The sequence below is a fragment of the Rana temporaria genome, chromosome 2, assembly GCF_905171775.1.
Source record: "Rana temporaria chromosome 2, aRanTem1.1, whole genome shotgun sequence".
NCBI classification, from domain to species: domain Eukaryota; kingdom Metazoa; phylum Chordata; class Amphibia; order Anura; family Ranidae; genus Rana; species Rana temporaria.
Genome location: NC_053490.1, coordinates 494874519 through 494899268, shown reverse-complemented (window position 1 = coordinate 494899268; position 24750 = coordinate 494874519).

The following is a 24750-nucleotide window of genomic DNA, read 5'->3' as shown; positions in this document are numbered from 1 at the left end:
AGGGCCGTCTTAATAGCATCATGGGCCCCTGGGCAAAGTAATGCTCTGGGGCCCCTACAATGATGACAGTGCAGGTAAACAGACATCAAGTAGGTAGGAGGCAGATTGCCTCCCCTGTGTATCTATCACTCTCAGTGCCATCATGGGCCCCCCAATTTTGGGGCAGCGTGGGCTCAAAGACCAGCTGCTTTTGGGAAAATGCAGGGGCCCCTCACACAGCTGGGGCCCCTGGGCAGTCTCATTAAGACAGCCCTGCATGGAGGATCTAATGGTGGAACTAAATCACACAGAAGAACGGTTCCTTAAAACCTGATTCAGTCAGTATTCCAAACTACTAGTACAGTGCCCTCCTGAGTATGGTATAGGGGCTGGTATGAATCATTCACCTGATCTTGGTCCTCCCTCCTCTTTTCCCTGAGGACTTTTCCCCACATGCTCACATTTATTTTATTTATTTTTTTACCCCTTCCCTTCCCATGTTTCTTTGCAGGCTACCCTTTTTACTTTTTCTTAAATCTCTTCTGCTTCCCGTGTCGTTTAGAGGTCTTCTTTTATGTGAAGATACATATTTTCACTCTCTGAGCAATCCTGTACATCAGGGCTCTCCAAACTTTCTAAAGAAAGGGCCAGTTTACTGGCCTTCAGGCTTTAGGAAGGCGGACGATGGCCAGTGGAAGTAGAAAATGCTCAGGCGTCAATGGAAATAAACAATGCCCCATCACTGGTTTTAGTGCAATAGTGCCTCATTGTTGGTATAATTTATAAGGAATAATGCCCCGTTGATGGTGCCAGTTGGAGGAATGGTGCTCCATCAATGGTGTCAGAGAAAAAGTGTCCCAAGGGCCAGATAAAGACAAGCAAAAGGCAACAGTTGAGACCTCTGCTGTACATTCTTATCTTTTGACCAGTGGCGGTTCGTCCATAGAGGGCGCTGGAGCGCCGCCCCCTCTGGCTCTCACCGCCACTGAAATAACATAGATTCATGCATTGCACGAATCTATGTTATTATCGCCGCTGCCGCTGTTATTCAGATGGTCGGCGCTCATGTCCGGCCATCTGAATAACGCCAGCTGGTTGGCTGTACAGAAATGTCCATCAAAGCCAACAGCTCTGATAGGCTTTCCCAATACAGCCCTCGGGTCCTGGAAGCTTATTCTCGGAGCGCACAGACTGTACGCCCCTTGGATAAGATGACAGGCGTCTCAGCCAATCAGGTTGGCCGGTTCTGGCTACCGGTAACCTGATTGGCTGAGACGCCTGTCAGTCATCGAGGGCGGGAGAAAACATCGTGGGACGTGGATGCCTAAAACCAGTAAAGGTAAGTGCCGGGCGGGGGGGGGGGGGAGAAAGCAATTTACAGGGCACAGTGGGGACAATTGGCAAGTGCCGTATGCTCAAACAAAAGTTGCGGCGGGGTAGGGTAAATAGGCCGGAGCAAGCCCGCCTAATTCAAATGTGGTAGATGTAGGCGTGTGTTATGTTAATTTTATGTGACCCCACGTAAATGACGCTTTTTACGACCGGCGCATGCGCTGTCCGTGAAAGTATCCCAGTGCGCATGCTCCAAATTAACACGCAAGAAGCCAATGCTTTCGACGTGAACGTAAATGACGCCCAGCCCTATTCGCGAAAATTCAACGTGGGAACGATGTCCATACTTAACATTGGTACGCCGCATGTACGCCTCCATACAAAGGTGTAACCTTACGCCGGGAACAGCCTAACGTAAATGGCGTATCTGTACTGCGTCGGACGGGCGTACGTTCGTGAATTCGCGTATCTAGCTGATTTACATATTTCTAGGCGTAAATCAGCGTACACGCCCCTAGCAGCCAGCGTAAATATGCAGTTAAGATCTGACGGCGTAAGAGACTTACGCCGGTCGGATCTAATGCAAATCTATGCGTAATTGATTCTAAGAATCAGGCGCATAGATACGACAGCTTAGACTCAGAGATACGACGGCGTATCTGGAGATACGCCGTCGTATCTCCTTTGAGAATCTGGGCCATGGTGTCTGAATGGGACAATTGAACAAGACCTTGCCCAATAAGGCAATGTAGAATAGAATGTAAGAGCAACTCCAATTAAAAGCATCCTTATACCAATATGATCGGAGTAAAGAGATGTGATTGCTTGCTAACACTTACTAACATTTACTGCCCTTTGTAGATTTTTGCTGCACTTAGTAAATGCATTTTTTAAAAAGCCCATATGCTAAAAGGATAGTCTATTTTTCTGCAAATTTTAGAAATGCTTCATTTTGTGCACTGGTAGTGACTGAATAGAAGGTCTCCCATCAGTTAACGGCTTTCTTGCTTGAGGGTTGCTCAACTGTTAAAGCTACTTACCTCTTTTGGCTCACAGTGGCGGGCTGGTGTTTTTTTTTGGGGGGGGGGGGGCAAACAACCATCACCCCCCCCTGGCGTGCCCTCCGCTCGCTTTTTTACCCCCATCTAGGTGGCGGGTATCAGCCAGCGGGCATCGACAGTGGGATTGGCAGCGGGCATTGAGCATCTCCTCCACTCCTCCATCTCGGCAGCTGTGCGTCACCTCCCCTCCTCCTAGGCATCCAATATGATTGACTGTTCTTTCAGCCAATTGGGTGACGGGTCTCAAAACCCGCTTCCTGATTGACCAGGAGGAGAATCAGTGTTACAACAGCGAATATTCATTCGCCGATGTAACACACCCGGGTGGGCTCCATTCGTATTCTCTGTGCCTCGAGCCCACCCTACTTTAAAGCCTATTAGAGCCTCTAGCTAATCAGGTGCTTAAAAAATACACCTCACCATTGAAATCCATGCATCCGGCGTCCTAAAAGGGGCCAAACGCATGGATAGGGGGCCTAAGCTTAAGCACTAATTTATAGTGCGAAACGCGTCAGCTGTTTTACTCCCGTGTAATGTGCTGTGACTCGTAGTGCATTTTTCCTTTTTTAAATAAAAACAACTATCAAGGTTTTTTGGAGTGCGGCTGTCCATATTTTATTTTTCCATTTGAAGAAATTCTAGGGGGGAGAAATCAAAGTGATTTATACACAAAACAAAGCATTGAGACATTAAAGTGATCCTAAAAGTTTGTTTTTATTCTAATAAAAATAACAAACATGTTATACTTACCTGCTCTATGTAATGGTTTTTCACAGAGCAGCCCAGATCCTCCTCTTTTTGGGTCCCTCTTCAGTGCTTCTGGCCCCTCCCTCCTGTCGAGTGCCCCCACAGCAAACAAGCTGAGCTGCATTCAGACAAAAGAGCTGCGGTCCGGCCCTGTCCCCTCCCTCTCCTGATTGGCTATCTGACTTTGATTGACAGCAGCGGGAGCCAGTGTCTCAGCCAATCAGGAGGTAGAGTCTCAGACGGCCGAGGCACTCATGTTCATTGCAGGATAGGGATGGGGCTCAGGTAAGTATTAGGGTGGCTGCTGCACACAAAAGTTTTTTTTTTATCTTAAAGCGGAAGTAAACCCATCGATCTAACAGTTTCAAAAAGCAGTTACATTCCCGGCATGCCGGGATTGCTAACTGTCACATTGTGCTCTCAACCAAACTGTCAAACCATCCAATGGCTGGTGTCATAACTGATCACATGTGCAGCATCATGGCAGTTAAAGATTAAACATAGGCCAAGATGGCAGCTTCCTTGCCTGAAAATGATAGGTGGGTTTACTTACACTTTAATGCATAGAATGCATACCTCCCAACTTTTTGAGATGGGAATGAGGGACACTGTGACGGTATTGGTATGATATCCCCGTCAACGTTCCCTTCTTCCCATAACGAAAATCACCCCAATATTCCACGAGGAGGGATATCCCTGGAATCGCCCAGAAAGCCACACATGCCAAGCTTACTGCTAGAACAAGACACTTTAATGACACAAAAACTCAGCTTATATGTGGTTACAGCCTGTTAGGAACGCCCCCCTCACACAGTGGGGTTTCCCATACAGATTATAGGAGACAAGTCGGAGCCGACCATGCAGACACGTTTCTTTAGATAAAGACATAAGTGGAGTTAATTAATACACTGAAGCAATCAGAATAATTAACATACTACTTCTCTAATCATTTAGCCTGATGATACAATACACATCTTTTAAGGGTAAACACAGATCTTCTTCACACAACACAATAGATCAATTAACGTTTAGAATAGTGAGGGGACATTAGCACGTCAATAACCTGTCAGAGGAATGAATCACACATGAAATTCCTTTCTACCTCTACCCATATGGCTAGCAGGGAGCAGTAAACTGAGACATAGAGGCAAATGTATCACAATGGCCCCCCTTTTGCTCCCTGCTCCGGCAAAACCGGTTGGACCTTCCCTGGTCCAGTAGGGTTGACGGGTTCAGAGCTTTTAGTCCGAGGTTAACTCCGTTTGGCATGACTGACCTCCCTTGACAACTGCTTCAGACTCAGGTATGTCACCGGGTCGTCAGATCACACGCCGGTCAGTCCCCAAGTCTTTGTGCGATCTGCAAAGTCACCAGAAGTCAGTGTGAAGACAGCGAATGGGTCTGATGCGCCGCCGTCTAGGTGTCCCGCTATGGGAGGGGGCAGGTTATGGCTCTGAAGTGACAATCACAGGAGATTCATAAAAAGAAAAAGTTATATTTGTTGAAATGCTGTAGCACTGGTGCTCAGAGTCCGGGGGGGGGAGAGGGGACTCAGAGCCCCATAAGGTCAGCCACCCCCTGCTCCCTCCGCAGCCGCCGGTTCTCCTCTTTGAGCTTCTCCAGCTCCATCTCCAGTTCATGGAGCCTGGGGGGGTCAGCCCGCTGTGACCTCAGGTGGTTGTTCTCCTCCTCCATGCGGCTTATGCACTCCTCCAGCTCTATGTACTCACGGATCAGATCCTGCTTGCTCATGTCCTGCAGGCTCTCCACGTGGTCCTTCATCATCAGGAACTGGGTGGTGGTGTAAGGGGCCACCGGTGGGCCCTTGGCGAACATCTCGGCCCGCATCTGGGGCGCCCGCTGCGATTCCATCTCCTCCAGTCGCTTCTTCTCCTCCCAGGTCCGCTGGTTATATGACTTCCAGGACCTCTTCTTCTTGGAGGGTAGCTGGCGGTGCCTCTTTCTGCCCAGCTCCCTCCAAGGCCCCTCCGGCTCATGGCTGTCGCCCATGACCAGCTGACAATGGTGTTCCCTGTTGTCCGTAATAACAGATTGTACCATGAGGGCTTCGTAATGGGTGCCCAATGGTTCTTCCTGACCCAGCTCCTGGGGATCCCAAGCCGAGTCTACACAATGGGCTGCTGCTGGTGGGCGGTACCCAGGTTGAGACCAATTTGACCTGGTGTTGTCATTCATGGGGCAATTCTGCTTGAAGTGACCCAACTGTTTGCACCGGAAGCAGCGTTGTTCGTTGTCCTCCTGGTGTGGGTAGCGAGGGCTATATGTCATCGGTCTGTTAGGCGGTTGGTATCTAGCGGCTGGTGGGTGTGAGGGCGCCGTTGGTTGTGGGGGTTGTACCCGTGGTGTGACCTGGTTTGTCTTGCGAGTATCCGCATATTCATCCGCCAACTTCGTGGCCTCTGGTAGAGTCATGGGCCTGCGATCTCTCACCCAATCCTTGACGTCCGTCTGGATGTGATTGTAAAATTGCTCCAGGAGCATTAGTTGCAAAATGTCCTCTGCGGTGGTGGCCTGGCTGCTGTTAACCCAGTTAGAGGCCGACAGGGACAACTGGCATGCCCATTCCGCGTAAGAGTCTTTCGTGGTTTTGCGTGAGTCCCTGAACTTCTGTCGGTGGGACTCTGGGGTTACCGCATAACGAGCCAGGAGCACTTCTTTAACCCTGGCGTAGCTATGGATATCCTGATCTGGCACGGTCCGGAAAGCATCAGAAGCTTTGCCTGACAGTTTGCCTGACAATATTGCAACCCACTCTCTTCTAGCTATTCGGTGCAGGTTACATTGTCGCTCAAAATCCGCCAGGTAGTTATCAATTTCACAGTCCTTTTCATCAAAAGCTTTAAAAGCGCTAAACGGAATCTTCCTTGCGTCTGCTGTGCTGTACTCACTGTTCGGAGAAGGTGCGGCTGCTTGTTGGACTGCTGCCAGTTTTAACTGTAGTTCTGCGTCCCTTATTTGTTTATCCTTCTGTAGCTCTGCGTCTCTTATTTGTTTATCCTTCTGTAGTTCTGCGTCTCTTATTTCTTCAGCCTCCTTCGCTAACAGGTCCATCACTCTCAGCACCACATCTGCCGTTGGGTTCGGGCCGAACCACGCTAGCTTCTCTCTCATTAGCTTGTTGGCTGGCGATTCCTCCTCCTGAATCACTGGTGTCTCCATCTCTTGTACTGCTGGCGTTGCTGCAATCCCGTCCTCCTGGTCTATCTCCATTGATTCTGCTATGATGACCCGCTTGGTTTTGTTGCTAGCAATCCTTCCACGAACTTCCAGTAGTTCTTCCAGTGTCTGCTTGGAATCCGGGTGTGAAGGGGAATAGAAGGGAAAAATCCCACTGCTGCCAACCAATTGTGACGGTATTGGTATGATATCCCCGTCAACGTTCCCTTCTTCCCATAACGAAAATCACCCCAATATTCCACGAGGAGGGATATCCCTGGAATCGCCCAGAAAGCCACACATGCCAAGCTTACTGCTAGAACAAGACACTTTAATGACACAAAAACTCAGCTTATATGTGGTTACAGCCTGTTAGGAACGCCCCCCTCACACAGTGGGGTTTCCCATACAGATTATAGGAGACAAGTCGGAGCCGACCATGCAGACACGTTTCTTTAGATAAAGACATAAGTGGAGTTAATTAATACACTGAAGCAATCAGAATAATTAACATACTACTTCTCTAATCATTTAGCCTGATGATACAATACACATCTTTTAAGGGTAAACACAGATCTTCTTCACACAACACAATAGATCAATTAACGTTTAGAATAGTGAGGGGACATTAGCACGTCAATAACCTGTCAGAGGAATGAATCACACATGAAATTCCTTTCTACCTCTACCCATATGGCTAGCAGGGAGCAGTAAACTGAGACATATAGGCAAATGTATCACAGACACCTACTACCAAACGTATGTAAGCATAGGACACGCCCCCTGTCACACCCCCTTAAAGGAGATTTAACAAAAAAAAACGGTTAATTAAATCCACAAGAGCTTTTTTTTTACCACTATAAAATTGACAAATGCAGCAATTTCGAATTTGGATGTAATGCCGCGTACACACGATCGTTTTTCGGCATGAAAAAAACCCGACGTTTTTAAAAACGTAATTGAAAATTATCGTGTATGGGCTTCTCATCGTTTTTCGGCTTCTGAAAAACGACAAAAAAAAAATTCGAACATGCTGCATTTTTTCACGTCGTTTTTTAAAATGTCGTTTTTCGTGTTATTAAAAATGATCGTGTGTGGGCTAAAAAACGACGTTTTAAACCCGCGCATGCCCAGAAGCAAGTTATGAGACGGGAGCGCTCGTTCAGGTAAAACTACCATTCATAATGGAGTAAGCACATTCCTTACGCTGTAACAGACAAAAAAAACGCGAATCGTCTTTTACTAACAAGGAATCAGCTAAAAGCAGCCCACAGGCGAATAGAACTTCCCCTTCAGAGTGCCGTCGTACGTGTTGTACATCACCGCGATTTGTTTTTTTCAAAAACTATGGTGTGTGGGCAACATTGTTTTTAATGATGAAGTTGGAAAAACTTTGTTTTTTTGGACATGCTGAAAAACGTTGTTTATTTTCATGCCGAAAAACGATCGTGTGTACGCGGCATTAGGTTTAGCACTGGGAAACACTTTTTGAAAGATAAAATGTGCATTTTATATACAACAATAAACATCAGATAAAAATGAGGGACAAATGAGGAGGAAAGAGGGACAGAGGGACATTGCTCCAAATCGGGGACAGTTGGGAGCTATGCAGAATGCATTAAGATTAAAAAAAAACGTATGCCTTTACAACGGCCTTTACATTCTATGCATTAAGGTGAAAAAACATCCGAGGGGGAGCTGCGGTGGCTCAACGCGATTGGAACTGCGCTGACAAGCCATTCACCTCTGCAGCTAGGGGTTCGGATCCCGGTCTCAGCTACATGTGAATTGAGTTTGGTGGTCTCAGCCCGGCTCCCGGTGGGTGTGCTATGCGAGGTAAGCCTGTGCTTAGTACGCCCACCCCCCTCCCACAAAAACCACCACACTTACATGCAGTCGAAATTGGGTTAACATGCACGCACTTTGACCACGCGGTCTCTAAAAAAGAGAGGCGAAGGACTAACAGGGCTGGTTGAGCGGGCTAGATCCTCTCACTCCCTTATAGGGAGTCCCTCTGCCCCTTTGGGCTTCAAAGCGGAGCAGGTAGGGCGGGCTGTGTGGGAGGAACCCCTCACACACCCACCATTTCCACCTGGGGCATGGAGAAAGGTGGCAGATTGCAAAATACAAAATACACTTAAAAAAAAAAGAAAAAAAAACATCCGAGTATAAGTGCCCCCCCAGTCCCCCCGATTACTTACCTGACCCCTCGAAAGTCCCGCGCCGTGAACGAGCAGGCTTCTCGGCCATCTTCCCGACTCATTCATTGGTTGATTGAAAGCAGCGGGGGGGCAGGGTCGGCTGTATCACGGGAGCGCGCCCGCAAGCACTCAACACCATGCAAGCTCGCTCGCATTAAGGTGTTGAGTGCGTGCGGGGGGGGGGGGCCGAGACAGCTGCCGAGGGACGCAAGAAGACCAGGTTCGGGGCGACTCTGTGCAAAACAAGGTGCACAGTGGAGGCAAGTATGACATGTTCTGAGCATGCGCGTTTTTTTCACATCATTAAAGCCCACACACGACCATTTTTTTCGACGTAAAAAACGACAACGTTAAAAACGAAATGAAAAATGTTCGAAATTTTTAATGGCTATTTTTTACATCGTGAAAAATGCCCTAAATGCCATAAAAAAACTTAATTTTTTACAACCCGAAAAACGCTCGTGTGTACGCGCCATAATTCTATACCCTGCGCTCTCACAGACAACTCAACAAAAGTAAATGACCTTACTTATCTATAAAGGTCTGCCGCGCTTATACAAAAATCTCCATGTCCCATGATCCTCTTACTTTCATCTCATTCTTTCTGCAATAAATGAAAAGCTCAAATCTAAAAACCTTTTATTAAAATTACAATAACAAAATAACACACTCACATTTAAAAGCTCTAAAACTGTTAGTAGTAGTTATAAACATCCAGCTTATCTGCTTCTTCCATTAATACATACAAACAAACCGGCATTTCTCTGCTGCCAGAAGCACATTTACATCAAATGCCCTCACTGGCCTTGCCCTTAAAGCGGGGGGTTCACCCTATGAACGCAAAAAAAAAAAAAAATTTTCTTTTACCATAAAATCAGGCATTGTAGCGCGAGCTACAGTATGCCTGTCCCGATTTTTTTACCCCCGTACTCACCTTGTACTCGTACATCGAAGATACCGGGGAATGGGCGTGCCTATGGAGACGGAGGATGATTGACGGCCGGCTCTGGCGCGTCACGCTTCTCCGGAAATAGCCGAAATAGGCTTGGCTCTTCACGGCGCCTGCGCATAGCCTGTGCGCAGGCGCCGTGAAGAGCCGAGACCTACTCCGGCTGTCTTCGGGGAGAGTGACGTGCCAGGGCCGGCCGTCAATCATCCTCCCTCTCCATAGGCACGCCCATTCCCCGCGGGAGCCGAAATCTATAATGTACGATTACAAGGTGAGTCCGGGGTTAAAAAAATCGGGACAGGCATACTGTAGCTCGCGCTACAATGCCTGTCTCGATGGTAAAATCAAGTCAGTGAGGGTGAACTACCGCTTTAAGAATGTTTCAATAGTCATTTTAATAAAAGGTGTTTTGAACCTAATATTTAATGCATTGCCTAGGAAAAAAAGAACATAATGAAATAAGAGAATTGGGAGGGGGTGGAGATTTTTGAATTAGCGTGGCATACCTGGCACCTGGGTCTCTGTTAACTCCCCCGGCCCTGACTTCTGGAACTGGCTAGATATTTCGTGAACTTAGAGGGTGGAGGAACAGAGACAAGGCCTACTACACACTATTATTATTATTTTTTCCGGTTAACCCCTGCTGGGTTAACCGAAAGGCTGAATGAAAAGAAAAACTGAGGAACTTGGGAGAAGCTAGCTGTACTAACGATCAATGTTAGTAAAGCGATCTCCCCCCAGCACTGATGGATGGTGATCGGATGCTGGTTTTCCAGGTTTGCACACCTCCCAACTTTTTGAGATGAGAATGAGGCACACCTGTCAGCAAAAGCTTGCAGGCATAGGACACACTCCTTGCCACTCCCCCTTAACCACTTCCCGCCCGGTCAATAACAGATTGACGTCCGGGAAGTGGTTCTGAAATCCTGACTGGACATCTATTGACGTCCTGCAGGATTTCATGCCGCGTGCGCCCGTGGGGGCACACAGCGCGGCGATCGGTGATGCGGGGTGTCAGTCTGACACCCTGCATCTCCGATCTCGGTAAAGAGCCTCACGGCTGATCACGATGTAAACAGGAAGAGCCGCTGGTGGCTCTTCCTCACTCGCGTCTGACAGTGGGGGTTGGCGCTGATTGTTTTTTTTACATCTGTCCTTGATATGTCCGAAACCGACATGCTTTTGATGTGAAAATCTTGAGATTTTAGCTGCCCTGTCTCTGCACTGCCTCCTGGCCTGGTGACCATTTGTAAGCCCAGGGGCCCCATGATATTCTATTTCCCAGGGGCCCCATGAGTTGTCAGTCCACCCCTGCTTAAGCCTGAATATTTATGGAGTCTCCTTCAATCCCTGGGTGATAGGTCATAAATATTCTGGACTCTGGCAGTGAGGGACGAGAATCCAGGGTCCAGTTGCTTGGAGGGGACCCCTGTTGCTGGAGGGCTATGCCATTGGGCAGAAGGAAGAAGCTAGTGGAAAAGAGAGAGAATCTGAAGACTCACACACCCCTTTCCAGCCTAAGCTAAGCTTAGCTAGAGCTACCCTGACAGTCAGGAGCTGGGCCTGCTCAGCATGAAGCCTGTGCAGCTAGGGTTGCCACCTTTTCTTCAAGCCAAACCCCAACACTTTAGCGGCACAGGGCACGTTTTTTCCCGTAGTATACACAATCGGATAATAAAAGACCTAGGGCACCTTCGGGTGCCTCAAGGACAGTGGTATTGCAGCTTGCTGCGGCAAACAGTGGGTGTGGCCAAACTGCTCTTGCTGACATCGTGGCTCCCCCTCAGTGATGCCAAACCTGCCCCCAGACAGCGGCCCACATCTCCCGAATGGCAACAGATTTTTGTGTGACTACCTCAGTTACTTGGGGAGCCACAGCCCAGTCTAAATAATGTGTCCGGGTTTCAGGCAGACTGAAACCCGGACACAAGATCCCAAACCCGAACTGTCCGGGTGAATCCTGGACAGGTGGCAACCCTACGTGCAGCAGCCATCCAGGCTTCAGGATTAACCAAAGAGGGACTGAGCAAATAACTTTAATTTTTCATACCCCAAGCTTGGACAGAGGAGGGGCAGCAGGGTGCAATGCTCTGCTAGCCCATAACCAAGAGACAGCTTAGAGACAGTTCACAGCTATTAAAGCCATCCTACACCTCACCTTTAGCTTGGGTCCAGAATCAGCCAGGTGCACCTGCATTTCCTTAAGGAGCAGCACCTGCATTCAACAGTTGTGACTTTTTGTTATTGAGTCAGCTGATCCATCAATCCTACTGGAGGACCTTCCTAGCAGCCAGAGACCGGATCAAGTCCTCAAGTTTGCATTAAAGTTTTACAGTTCTGGGAATCCCATCCCTATCCAAGTTCATCCCCCAATAAACTAAAAAAATCCAAATACCCTGGACTGGTTCTTGAAGTCTATAGCAAAGTTCTTGTCGCCTGGCTGTGTGAGTAAGGGAGGACCCAAAATCCAGTAGCCCTTATGAGAGTAGCACTACATGTAGACAAACATACTCTAATCTTATATGAACCAGGATTCAGAGATGTATTTTATATATGTAAAGCAGACATTTTCCACCAGGGTTCTGTGGAAACCAAGGGTTCCTCCAGAGGTCCCCAAGGGTTCCCTGAGCTGTGACCTCCCATCTGATGATGCCTGCATACTTCCAGGTCCAATGCCACTTGGCAGAGCCATCAACATGACTGCAAGAGTGACAGTCTGACCACCTTGTAAAGGGGGGCATTCATTTCATTTACCAGCACTTGTGCAAAGGGCATTTTTCCAATGACCCCCTAATGGACTAATTGTGCCAGGGATTCCATGAAACCTGGAAATCATGTCAATGGTTTTCTCTGGGTTAAGGCTAATGTAGAGCAGGGGTCTCCAAAATTTCTGAACAAAAGGTCAGTTTACTGTTCTTCGGACTTTGAGGGGGCCGAACTGTAGCCAGTGTGAGTAGAACAATTCCCTGGTGTCAATGGGAGTAAAGAATGCCCCATCATTGGTATTAGTGAGACGAATATTGCCCCATTGTTGGTATTTGGGGAAGAAACAGTGCCCCATCATTGGTGTTATTGGAAGGAATAATGCTCCATTGTTGGTATCAGAGCAAGGAATAGTGCCCCATCATTGGTGTCAGTGGGAAGAATAGTGCTCATTGTTTGGGTCAATGGTAGGAATAGTGCCCTATTGTTGGTATCAGCTACAGGAAATGTCCTGGCATCAGTGGGAGTAAACAGTGCCCACATTTGGTGTCAGTGAGAGGAATTGTCTCCCTTCGTTGTTGTCAGTGGGAGGAATTATGCCCCATTGTTGGTGTCAGAGGATGAAATATTGCCCCTAGGGCCGAATCAATTCAGATAATGGGCCACATTTGGCCCCCGGGCCACAGTTTGAAGACCGCCGATGTAGAGTACCGTATTTATCGGGGTATAGCGCACGCCGGCGTATAACGCGCACCCCAAGCTTAGAAGGGAAGTTTAGGAAAAAACTTACGTTTTGGATGCTCAGCCTTGTCGGTGTCCGTCTGCGTCCATCGGCGGCCTTGTCCGGCGTCCGTCTGCGGCCTTGCGCGGGGACCAGCCTTGTCAGTGTCCGTCTGCTGTCTTGCCCGGCGTTCATCGGCGGCCTTGTCCGGTGTCCGTCTGCGGCCTTGCGCGGGGTCCGTCCAGCCTTGTCGGTGTCCGTCACGTCCGTCTGCCGGTCCGTCCAGCCTTGTCGGTGTCCGTCACGTCCGTCTGCCGGTCCGTCCAGCCTTGTCGGTGTCCGCCGCGTCCGTCTGCCGGGGGTTGCATGTGTGTTTGAATTTGCCGCCTCGGTCGAGCTGTGCAGAGCCGGATTTCCGGTGTGTTCGGCTCCCTTCGGCTCCTTTCGCGTGGCTGCGGGCGTGGCCGAGCCTAGCCGAGTGCGCAGTACACTCGGCTCGACTCGGTCTTTGTCGGCGGCGCTCAGAGACAGCGAGGATCGGCGTATAATGCGCACCCACGATTTTCCCCTGATTTTAAGGGGAAAAAAGTGCGTGTTTTACACCGACAAAATACGGTATATCCATTCTCATACCTCTGGTAATATTACTTTACTAAAGATGAGGGATGTCCTTTCAATAGGGGACAGTTGGCAACCCTACAGCCAGTCACAGTCGAGGTGATTTTGTTTCAGCTCAGTTACCAAAGCTTAATCAGAATAAAGTCAATGGAATATCCTGGTCATCACATTTAATGGTTAACAGCACACACAGGAACAATTTCTATACAACCTCTAGGTTTTATAGGCTTGCAGACACAAAACTAAATGGGTGAAACAAACTGTGTAACATTGTTTGTAATCTGTGGTTTAAGAATGATTAAACTAATTAAAATGAAATTAAATAATTAAAGGAGGAATGCAATGGAACCAAAATGGCCATTGTAATGTAGAATCATTGCAAGCAACATTTCACATGCACAGTAGCCATACAGACACAGCAGAATTCACAAGTGCCATCTCCCGATTTATATGTTTCACTGACTTAATTGTATGTTTTTACTACACAAGAAATAATTATGTTTCCTGTAGAGGAGCAGTGATTACTAATCTTCTTTATTGGAATTAATTAGCACTTCATAATGAAGAAAAAGAAACACATGTTAACAGCATCTTAAGTTTTTTGTGTAGCATATTTCCTTCTATAGCCTTCTATATTTTCTAAAATGTAATACTGGGACCAGGGGCGGACTGACCATTGAGTCACTTGGGCACTGCCCGAGGGCCCCATGCCACTAGGGGGCCCCATCAGGGATGCCAGGCTCAGTAAAACCAGGGACAGTATGTAAAAATCTATGTTTTTTTTTACATCTGTCCCTGATATGTCCAAAACCGACATGCTTTTGATGTGAAAATCCCGAGATTTTAGCTGCCCAGCCTCTGCACTGCCTCCTGGCATGGTGGCCATCAGTAAGCCCAGGGGCTTCTATTGCCCCGTGGGCCCCATGATTTGTCAGTTCGCCCCTGACTGGGACAGGATTGAAGAACAGCTTTAGAGTCTATCAAAATTACAGTATACAGTTGCATGACGTTTTTTTTTTTTTTTTAAGCAAAATAAATTCTTCAAAAGGCAAATGAGTTCCGCAAGCAAACCTATGGAAAAATACATGTCAAGGCTTTCCTGTGAGGAGATGCTAAAAGAAAGCTTTGCAACCCCTGCATCTCTACAGGAGATTTTCCCGAGTGCTTCTCCTGATCACATATTTGTCATATGCAAAGTGCCATCTAGTGGCTGAAAGGGAGAACCTCAAGCCCCTCACAATGATAGGGAAGCAGGGGATGTCAGGTTTTAGCTTTACAGTTGAACCTCGGATTACAAGCATAATCCGTTCCAGGAGTAAGCTCGTAATCCAAAGTACTCGCATATCAAAGCGAGTTTTCACATTGAAGTCAATGGAAACGAAAATAATTTGTTCCACATTGACTTCAAGGGGATGCAATACGGAATGCGGCCAAAGGTGGGGGAGCGCCAGAGAGAAAATGGCCGAAAAGGCCAGAGGACACTTCGGCTCGTTTCCTGCGCCCCTGTACCTTAGGCCGAATGAGGTACTGCAGGCCTATTTAGCTTGAATTCTTGCGAGTCAACACTCGCAAACCGAGTCAGAATTGAAAAAAAAAGTTGCTCGCAAATCAAAACGCTCTTAAACCAAGTTACTCTTAAACCGAGCTTCCACTGTATGTTATCAAAATTTACAGTAGCTATTAGGAGGGGAAGCCACACGTGAATCTGGAAATTTTTATGCTAGTTTCATGGTCATTGTTTTGCCCACTGGGCTTCTATTCAGTTTAGTTATATTTATGTGCTTGAAATAACATGTGAGTTTTCTTGATGTACACCAAGCTAGTTATAGGCAGAGCGCAGGCACCACCCTTTCCCCGTTCCCTTTCTGGTATAGCTTTGCTGTTTGTAGAAGTTACATATTGTATTCTCTTAGAATGTGTTAATACAGTTGTTAGTAACCAGTGCATTCTGGGAGAATTCTCTAGAGAAAGTGTCTCAGCTTCCATTTTAAGAACCTACAGCGACAGAAAGGCTTGTGACCAGTGATGCAACGCGTCGGGTGGAGCCTTGTGACGTCAGTTCCGGTGGTGTTTTAACAGAAGTAAGGTTGAGGAGGCCTGTGTGTCACTACTCCCATTGCTTTTTACTGCGGTTTTTACTTGATGTAAGCAGTTTTTTAACTAAATAAATTTACTTTTTATTTGACAATATTGCACTATGGCTGATCTTGTATAAATGGCCCTCAAAGGAAACAAAGAAGTGCTATTCCTTGGAGCGAGCTGATTCCTCTATATGTGGAATTAACCCAGATGTTTTGATGCCAAGTTTTGGACGTAGTTCTTCGTCTTCGCCTGGAACCTGGATGCCTTTACAGATCCATCAGCAGGATTCCTTATCTGACTATCTGATGAGCCTTGTTTGACCCTTGGGTCATTGTTGGAGGTGAGCAGCCAATTCATACATTTAACAGTCGATGTTTGCATAGATGTTTTATCTGTTTTTTCTTCTATCCAGTTACCTCTATGAGATTTTTGCCTTTATATGAACTAACTCCTACCATTGGGCTTTAGTTGGACTTTATTCACATTTATTTAATTATTTATTTGTATGTTTGGATACTCATCATTTTTTTTTCTTTGAGTATATTACTTTATGGCACATTCTGTGTTATAGTGAATTGTTTCTTTACTATATGCAAACTTGTACTGATTGATGTTTATTTTATCAATTTGTAGTTTCAACTGGCTTGTTCCAATACATTTAAGATCAAAGAAATATGGTATCTGGAGTTTATGGAGCAATAGGGTTTAGCTCTCTGTCCTACAGACAGAACAGTCATCATGAATTAATGGTTTCAGTAATTTGTGAGTTTCTGACACAGAAGTATTGCAGATCAGCATCTGTGATCCTGACAAATACACCCGGTATTTTATAAGAATTGTAGGCCAGTTCTCTTCCTGTGTGTGGTCTGTCAATGGAGCAAAAAAAAAATATCTCTACTCACCACTACCAACAGGATATTTTCATCCTGGGTTTCAAATGTCAGTAATGATGGCGCAATGGTGGAAATGTGCACAGATAAACCACCAATCCCACTGACTCCCACAGATCTTAGAGCCCAACTCCAGGCACAACTAAAAACCACAGTGCAAGGGGTGAAATACTCATTATGTCCAGAGGTGGCAGAATAAAGAGAAATATTTCTACACTCCCTCCAGTGGTGCAGCTGGTTCGCTGCAGCCTCTTCTCTAAGCCATTCACAGGCATGATCGTATGCCATCCATGTGCAATGCAGGGTTAACAGGTCTGTATTGTGTGTAATAATGCAGAGGGACCACCCAAGTGGCAGTTGATGCTCCATTTTTTTGGGAGGGCTGTAAATACACCACCCCCCTTTGCTCGCCTATGTGCCTATGGTGGGGTATGATCCCAGTCCCCCCCAGTACATACTGGTATAGAAGGTAGAACGCTCAGGGTAGATGGTGGGGTCATTATTCTCCTGCTCCCTGGGCAGTTGGTGCAGCCTCAGCTCAGTGTCCGTCCTATTTCTGGAGGATAGGGACGTTGCTGGGCTTGGTTTTCCGACGTTGCTGGGCTTGGTTTCTCCCCAAGGGGATCCTTCCAGCTCCGGAGGATCCCCTTGCAGGAGAAGTACGAATATTTTATTCTATCTTTTCATGTGACAACACTGAAGAAATTACAATGTAAGTAGTGAGTGTACAGCTTGTATAACAGTGTACATTGCGGTCCCCTCAAAATAACTCAACACACAGCCAGTAATATCTAAACCTCTGGCAACAAAAGTGAGTATACCACTAAGTGAAAATATCCAAATTGGGCCCAATTATCCATTTTCCCTCCCCGGTGTCATGTGACTCGTTAGTGTTACAAGGTCTCAGGTGTGAATGGGGAGCAGGTGTGTTAAATTTGGTGTTATCGCTCTCACTCTCTCATGCTGGTCACTGGAAGTTCAATATGGCACCTCATGGCAAAGAACTCTCGGAGGATATGAAAAAATAATTGTTGCTCCTCATAAAGATGGCCTAGGCTATAATAATATTGCCAAGACCCTTGATACCCCTGATAAAGATGATACACAAGAAAGCCTGCAAACAGTTTGCTGAAGACAAGCAGACTAAGGACATGGATTACTAGGGCCATGTCCTATGGTCTGATGAGACCAACATAGCATTAGGTAGAAGCAACCAGGTGAGGAGTAGACATGTGCAATTAGTTTAGTTCCGAATTATTCTTTTAACGAATTTCGACAAATTATCATGTTATCATGATTTCTAAATTTTGAATTTCCAACATTTCGAATTTCCAAAATTTGGAAATTTGGAAATTCAAAATTTTAGTAATTTGAAATATCGAAAGATTTGAAGTTCGAAATTTGAAATTCGGAAGTTCGAAAGTTCAACATTTCTGAAATTCAAAAATTAGAATTTCACAAATTTGAAAATTTGAAGATCTTAAAATTAGAAAATGTTCGAATTCCACATTTTCTAATTCTGAAATTTCGAATTTCTGAAATTTCAAATTTCTGAAATTTTCAAGTTCTGAAATTTCAAATTTTCGAGATTTTGGAAAATTCGGAAGTTCAAAATTTCAGAATATTTGAAAATTTGAATATTAAAATTCTAAATTTTGGAAATTCGACAATTTTGGAAATTCGACAATTTTGGAAATTCGTCAATTTCTGAATTTTCTGAATTTCCGAAAAAAGCTAAGAAACGAATGAAACGAAAATGAACACATTTTTCGGCAGTGCACATGTCTAGTGAGGAGTACAAAGACAAGTGTGTCTTGCCTACAGTCAAGCATGGTGGTGGGAGTGTCATGGTCTGGGGCTGTATGAGTGCTGCCAGCACTGGGGAGCTACAGATCATTGAGGGAACCATGAATGCCAACATGTACTGTGATATACTGAAGCAGAGCTGGATCCCCTTCTTTCGGAGACTGGGCCACAGGGCAGTATTCCAATATGATAATGACCCTAAACACACCTCCAAGATGACCACTGCCTTGCTATAGAAGCTGAGGGTAAAGGTGATGGACTGGCCAAGCATGTCTCCAGACCTAAACCCTATTGAGCATCTGTGGGACATCCTCAAATGGAAGGTGCAGGAGTGCAAGGTCTCCAACATCCACCAGCTCTGTGATGTCGTCATGGAGGAGTGGAAGAGGACTCCAGTGACAACCTGTGAAGCTCTGGTGAACTCCATGCCCAAGAGGGTTATGGCAGTGCTGGAAAATAATGGTAGCCACACAAAATATTGACACTTTGTGCCCAATTGGGACATTTTCACTTAGGGGTATACCCACTTTTGTGAGATACTGTATATAGTTGTATATAAAACGCACTATTTATCTTTCAAAAAGTGTTTCCCAGCGCTAAACCTTTCATCCAATTTCTATATTGCTGCATTTGTAAATTCCAAAAGCCAATATAATATTAGTGGTTAAAAATAAAACACTTGTGGGTTTAACTAATCTTTTTTTTGTAGAATTCTCCTGTAAGGGGGTGTGGCAGGGGGTGTGTCCTATGCCTGCATACTTTTGCTAATAGGTGTCCCTCATTCCCATCTTATAAAGTTGGGAGGTATGCACATAGGAGACAAGGAATTTTGCCTTGTCTTGTGGTGAAACTGCACTGAATTAGTCTGCCCAATGCAGTCCTACCACATTGTGTGTGAATGGACCCAAAGACAGGCAGTTAGGGCCAGATTCACGTAGCCCGGGCGCAGCGTAACGTAACCGATTTAGGTTACACCGCCGCAAATTTTCTGTCTAAGTGCCCGATCCACAAAGCACTTACCTGTAAATTTGCGACGGCGTATCCTAAATCCGTCCGGCGCAAGGTGGGCCAATTCAAATGGGGCGGGTACCATTTAAATTAAGCGCGCTCCCGCGCCGGACGTACTGCGCATGCTCCCGATGCAAATTTCCCGTCGTGCTTTGCGCGAAATTACGACACGCCAACGTTTTGTGAATCGCGACGTGAAAAAAAGACTTGCGCCGGGAAAAAAATTTTTAAGAATAAATTAAAAAGCGACGTGGGAAAGACAGGTATACTTTTACATGGTGTAGTAATTTTACACTTTGTAAAAGGTGCCCTATCTTTGCGACGGCAAACTAACACTTGCGGCGACGTAACGACGGGAAAAAGTTTTGTGGATCGCCATAACTGCTAATTTGCATACCCAACGCTGGTTTGCGACGCGAACTCCCCCCAGCGGCGGCCTCGGTACTGCATCCTAAGATCCGACAGTGTAAAACTATTACACCTGTCGGATCTTAGGGATATCTATGCGTAACTGATTCTATGAATCAGTCGCATAGATAGAAACAGGGATACGACGGCGTATCAGCAGATACGCCGTCGTATCCCTTTTGTGAATCTGGCCCTTACTTACTGAAAATAAAGAGAAAAAGCCTAAAAAAACAAAAAACAAATCCATCACAAAGCAGTATTAAAAGAGAAGTATGGACTTTTTTTTTTCATACTTATCTAGGTGGATCCGATGCTGCAACTGTCCCCTACCAGCTCCAAAACTGAGAACTGAATGATCTAACACTGCCTATCGTTGGGATCAGCAGTGGGAAACCCTGTCACTTGAAGCCCCTACAGGGGTGGTGCTACAAATGTATTGACAGGTTTAGAACCAATAACAAATTAAAGTGTTTTTAAACCCAGGACCCTGCATTCACTATATCTGGTCTCCCACAGTACACAGAACATGGAAATACAATTATTTTAGTAACTATAAACTGCTAAATACCTTTTCTCATCAGCAGTATATAGCAGTCTTGTGACTTCTATCAGTGTCTTGTTAAAGCTTTTAGGAGGAGTTTTTACACTGCACTGGCTATCCTATCAGGATGCAGGACTCCTGACTCTCTGTCTGGAAAGTGCTGATTGGCCCTGTGCTGATCACATGCACCCTCCCAAGAAAAAAAATAACTCTCTAGCAATACACACCAAACTGAGCATGTGCAGCCTGACTCCACTGTTTCTGTCTTATCCGTACAGGTTTTGGAGTCAGTGGAAGAAGGGGAGGATCAGAGAAGACAAGATCAAACAGCCTTTTTACACAATTCAGAGGATTAACCCCGTATGTTCCACTGTGAGTATAACAAGCATGCCTTACTGCATATACAGAGTGATTTTACTGTTGTGGGTTTAGTGACACGTTAAAGCCAAACGTTATAATCAGTTACAGCAAACATTTTCCCTTTTGGGATAAAGTCTTGCATTAATAAATAAAAGTTGGTAATTTTATTCTCCCCCTGTGAGTGTTAAGTGGCTTGTCTAATACATGTAAACTGATACATTCTGCTGGAGAGCTTGAGAAAAACTTGCTGACTGGATCACCAGATGAAAATAGAAGAAAAAAAGCCTATAAAAGAAAAGGAATGCAGCCATCACATTTTATGTGACTTGTTCCAATACATTTAAGATCAAAGAAATATGGTATCTGGAGTTTATGGAGCAATAGGGTTTAGCTCTCTGTCCTACAGACAGAACAGTCATCATGAATTAATGGTTTCAGTAATTTGTGAGTTTCTGACACAGAAGTATTGCAGATCAGCATCTGTGATCCTGACAAATACACCCGGTATTTTATAAGAATTGTAGGCCAGTTCTCTTCCTGTGTGTGGTCTGTCAATGGAGCAAAAAAAAAAAATATCTCTACTCACCACTACCAACAGGATATTTTCATCCTGGGTTTCAAATGTCAGTAATGATGGCGCAATGGTGGAAATGTGCACAGATAAACCACCAATCCCACTGACTCCCACAGATCTTAGAGCCCAACTCCAGGCACAACTAAAAACCACAGTGCAAGGGGTGAAATACTCATTATGTCCAGAGGTGGCAGAATAAAGAGAAATATTTCTACACTCCCTCCAGTGGTGCAGCTGGTTCGCTGCAGCCTCTTCTCTAAGCCATTCACAGGCATGATCGTATGCCATCCATGTGCAATGCAGGGTTAACAGGTCTGTATTGTGTGTAATAATGCAGAGGGACCACCCAAGTGGCAGTTGATGCTCCATTTTTTTGGGAGGGCTGTAAATACACCACCCCCCTTTGCTCGCCTATGTGCCTATGGTGGGGTATGATCCCAGTCCCCCCCAGTACATACTGGTATAGAAGGTAGAACGCTCAGGGTAGATGGTGGGGTCATTATTCTCCTGCTCCCTGGGCAGTTGGTGCAGCCTCAGCTCAGTGTCCGTCCTATTTCTGGAGGATAGGGACGTTGCTGGGCTTGGTTTTCCGACGTTGCTGGGCTTGGTTTCTCCCCAAGGGGATCCTTCCAGCTCCGGAGGATCCCCTTGCAGGAGAAGTACGAATATTTTATTCTATCTTTTCATGTGACAACACTGAAGAAATTACAATGTAAGTAGTGAGTGTACAGCTTGTATAACAGTGTACATTGCGGTCCCCTCAAAATAACTCAACACACAGCCAGTAATATCTAAACCTCTGGCAACAAAAGTGAGTATACCACTAAGTGAAAATATCCAAATTGGGCCCAATTATCCATTTTCCCTCCCCGGTGTCATGTGACTCGTTAGTGTTACAAGGTCTCAGGTGTGAATGGGGAGCAGGTGTGTTAAATTTGGTGTTATCGCTCTCACTCTCTCATGCTGGTCACTGGAAGTTCAATATGGCACCTCATGGCAAAGAACTCTCGGAGGATATGAAAAAATAATTGTTGCTCCTCATAAAGATGGCCTAGGCTATAATAATATTGCCAAGACCCTTGATACCCCTGATAAAGATGATACACAAGAAAGCCTGCAAACAGTTTGCTGAAGACAAGCAGACTAAGGACATGGATTACTAGGGCCATGTCCTATGGTCTGATGAGACCAACATAGCATTAGGTAGAAGCAACCAGGTGAGGAGTAGACATGTGCAATTAGTTTAGTTCCGAATTATTCTTTTAACGAATTTCGACAAATTATCATGTTATCATGATTTCTAAATTTTGAATTTCCAACATTTCGAATTTCCAAAATTTGGAAATTTGGAAATTCAAAATTTTAGTAATTTGAAATATCGAAAGATTTGAAGTTCGAAATTTGAAATTCGGAAGTTCGAAAGTTCAACATTTCTGAAATTCAAAAATTAGAATTTCACAAATTTGAAAATTTGAAGATCTTAAAATTAGAAAATGTTCGAATTCCACATTTTCTAATTCTGAAATTTCGAATTTCTGAAATTTCAAATTTCTGAAATTTTCAAGTTCTGAAATTTCAAATTTTCGAGATTTTGGAAAATTCGGAAGTTCAAAATTTCAGAATATTTGAAAATTTGAATATTAAAATTCTAAATTTTGGAAATTCGACAATTTTGGAAATTCGACAATTTTGGAAATTCGTCAATTTCTGAATTTTCTGAATTTCCGAAAAAAGCTAAGAAACGAATGAAACGAAAATGAACACATTTTTCGGCAGTGCACATGTCTAGTGAGGAGTACAAAGACAAGTGTGTCTTGCCTACAGTCAAGCATGGTGGTGGGAGTGTCATGGTCTGGGGCTGTATGAGTGCTGCCAGCACTGGGGAGCTACAGATCATTGAGGGAACCATGAATGCCAACATGTACTGTGATATACTGAAGCAGAGCTGGATCCCCTTCTTTCGGAGACTGGGCCACAGGGCAGTATTCCAATATGATAATGACCCTAAACACACCTCCAAGATGACCACTGCCTTGCTATAGAAGCTGAGGGTAAAGGTGATGGACTGGCCAAGCATGTCTCCAGACCTAAACCCTATTGAGCATCTGTGGGACATCCTCAAATGGAAGGTGCAGGAGTGCAAGGTCTCCAACATCCACCAGCTCTGTGATGTCGTCATGGAGGAGTGGAAGAGGACTCCAGTGACAACCTGTGAAGCTCTGGTGAACTCCATGCCCAAGAGGGTTATGGCAGTGCTGGAAAATAATGGTAGCCACACAAAATATTGACACTTTGTGCCCAATTGGGACATTTTCACTTAGGGGTATACCCACTTTTGTGAGATACTGTATATAGTTGTATATAAAACGCACTATTTATCTTTCAAAAAGTGTTTCCCAGCGCTAAACCTTTCATCCAATTTCTATATTGCTGCATTTGTAAATTCCAAAAGCCAATATAATATTAGTGGTTAAAAATAAAACACTTGTGGGTTTAACTAATCTTTTTTTTGTAGAATTCTCCTGTAAGGGGGTGTGGCAGGGGGTGTGTCCTATGCCTGCATACTTTTGCTAATAGGTGTCCCTCATTCCCATCTTATAAAGTTGGGAGGTATGCACATAGGAGACAAGGAATTTTGCCTTGTCTTGTGGTGAAACTGCACTGAATTAGTCTGCCCAATGCAGTCCTACCACATTGTGTGTGAATGGACCCAAAGACAGGCAGTTAGGGCCAGATTCACGTAGCCCGGGCGCAGCGTAACGTAACCGATTTAGGTTACACCGCCGCAAATTTTCTGTCTAAGTGCCCGATCCACAAAGCACTTACCTGTAAATTTGCGACGGCGTATCCTAAATCCGTCCGGCGCAAGGTGGGCCAATTCAAATGGGGCGGGTACCATTTAAATTAGGCGCGCTCCCGCGCCGGACGTACTGCGCATGCTCCCGATGCAAATTTCCCGTCGTGCTTTGCGCGAAATTACGACACGCCAACGTTTTGTGAATCGCGACGTGAAAAAAAGACTTGCGCCGGGAAAAAATTTTTTAAGAAAAAATTAAAAAGCAACGTGGGAAAGACAGGTATACTTTTACATGGTGTAGTAATTTTACACTTTGTAAAAGGTGCCCTATCTTTGCGACGGCAAACTAACACTTGCGGCGACGTAACGACGGGAAAAAGTTTTGTGGATCGCCATAACTGCTAATTTGCATACCCAACGCTGGTTTGCGACGCGAACTCCCCCCAGCGGCGGCCTCGGTACTGCATCCTAAGATCCGACAGTGTAAAACTATTACACCTGTCGGATCTTAGGGATATCTATGCGTAACTGATTCTATGAATCAGTCGCATAGATAGAAACAGGGATACGACGGCGTATCAGCAGATACGCCGTCGTATCCCTTTTGTGAATCTGGCCCTTACTTACTGAAAATAAAGAGAAAAAGCCTAAAAAAACAAAAAACAAATCCATCACAAAGCAGTATTAAAAGAGAAGTATGGACTTTTTTTTTTCATACTTATCTAGGTGGATCCGATGCTGCAACTGTCCCCTACCGGCTCCAAAACTGAGAACTGAATGATCTAACACTGCCTAT